Below are 2,334 nucleotides of genomic sequence, written 5' to 3' on the forward strand. Positions count from 1 at the left end.
CTGCTGCGAGTTAGTCTTGGGCCGGCTGAACCCACACGCTCCAGCCCAGTCCTCACGTCCACCCTCTGCCCCTCCCTGGGTGCCCTGGGTGGAAGGGTGGGGAGAGGTCTTGGTGGAGGAACTGCCAGCCTCTCTGAAGGCAATTTGTGGAAGCTCTATCTAGAAAGGGCAGCTGAAATGAACTCACATGAACTGTGAAACTTATTTGCTCACCGAGGCTCGGAGCGATGGGAGGAGGCAGCAGCCACCAGGCTGTCAGAGCAGCCGCCATGTTCTGAACTCCATGGCGCACTCCGGGGTACAGAGACAGGGGAGGCCCAGGGCACCGTGAGAGCTCCCAGCACAGAACCTATGGGGACCCGGGGTACCGATGGCTTCAGAGCAGTCAGGCACGCTCCTGTAGGAGGTCATGCGGAGGGTGGGCCCTAACCTGGGGGAGAGGCAGGTGACGTCTGACAGTGACCCGAGCCCAGGCCCTGGCTCAGACCCAGCTCCGCCTTCCCAGCCGGGCAGCCTCGGCCAGTGCCTGTTTCTGGACCTCAGCTGCTGCTTGTCTGAGTAGCGCATGGCACCTGCCTGCTGTGCAGCAAGTGCTCAGCTCCCGCCAGCTGCTGCCGTTGACCGTCCAACAAAGCTGGGAGGAAGCTGGGCTTGGGCCAGGCAGGCCAGGGAAAGGGTGTTTCAGAGCAGTGACCCGCTTGCACAGAGGCCCGCATGCAGCCTGGTCTGTGGGCTCACGGTGTGAGGTGGTGTGGGGGAGTGGGGAGGGCCGCGGGATTTTGGGGTCCACATGGGCTTGCGACTTCAGTCTTCAGAGCATGGGGAGCCATGGCAGGGCTTTGAGAGGGGGCAGGGCATGTTCCCCTCAGCTGTGAATTCATGTTCCCCCAAATGTAGAACCATCTTTGTGGGATCAAGAAGGTAAAAACTTGATCCATTTATGATGTCAAAGAGTAGGGTTTTGGGGATGAAGTTTGTTGGGGCATGGTCTTCGTGACTGTCTCCTCATGGGTTTATATAAAGAGACCATTCTCTCCTGCCCTCTGCCATGCTGTGACACAGACAGAGGACCCCCAGGCGTAGCCCCTGGGCCTTGAAGCGCCACGCCACGAGCCAAGTCAATTTCTATTAAGTCCCTGACCAGGTGTTTTCTGTTAGCAGTGGGCTGGACTAGGAGAGAAGATCGTTGCCAGGCCAGGATGTTGCTAATAACAAACACCTGAAAATGCAGAGTGGCTTTGGAACAGGGGACTGGGCAGAGGTTGAGTGAGTTTGGAGGAGCAGTCTAGGAGAAGCCTAGATCTTAGTGGAGGCTCGGAAGAAGGGTTTAAAAATAAATGGAGACGTTTTAGAGGTTGGTTAGATGGTGGTGACCAGAATACTGAAGGGACTAGCATTCTTAGGAGATTTCGAAGGAAAATGAGATGTGCATTCTTGTAAATTAGAGAAAAGGTCATCTGTGTGTGTTACACCATTGTGAAGACTTTGTGTACAAGGAGTCCATGTTCTAAAGCTTTCTGGAGTGCCGAATCTAAGAGTGACAGATTTGGCAAACTGAATTTCAAAGCAAGCTACAGGAGCAGTTTGGCTGCTTTTAGCAGCACATAGTGAAGCAAAAGGGCACTAGTTTACTTAAAGGGAATTTACAGGGCCAGTAAGTGGGATGGTGGGTAAGGTGGCTGGATCCCACATGGCCGACTGCACAGTTTGAGTCCCCGACCCAGTGGCTTGAAAACCATGCCATGTGCATGTGTATGAGTGTGCCCAGATCCTGAGAGGAGAATGGAGAAGGGATTGCAGTGTGGCGTTCGTCCCAGAGTGTGTGGGGGGAGTGATTTCTTACTTTCTCTCTACCTCTCTCTCACACAAGCACATGTGTCCTCTAGTAAAAGCTGAGAGAGAGAGAGAGAGAGAGAGAGAATTTATAATAAAAAATGAAGCAGAGAATAACATTTGGAGAATTCACAGCCTGGCATGTGTTAAAGAATGAAAAAGTGTGTTTCGGAGAGGATGGCTGAGAGACTTCTGGAAAGACTGCTGCTGCTGAGCGAAGCTGTACAGGAAGTGGGAGGCAGAGATCCTCTGAGATCCCTGAGGGCATCTCAGAGATCTTCAAGGCTGCCCACCACAAGCCCAGAGGCCTGGGAGAACAGAATGGCTTACAGCGGCTGGCCTGGGGCGTGGCCCCTGCCCTGGCCACACAGGATTCTGCACCCCACATCCTGGTAAATTGTTCCTTGATCCCAGAGGGAACCCAACCTGTTATTAACAGCTGCCACTCTACCCTCTGCTTTGGGGCCAGCGAGCAGCAGATGCTGATGGAGTGTGTGGAGG

This window comes from Tupaia chinensis, unplaced genomic scaffold (genome assembly GCF_000334495.1).
Source record: "Tupaia chinensis unplaced genomic scaffold, TupChi_1.0 Scaffold143646_2, whole genome shotgun sequence".
Taxonomy (NCBI): Eukaryota; Metazoa; Chordata; class Mammalia; order Scandentia; family Tupaiidae; genus Tupaia; species Tupaia belangeri.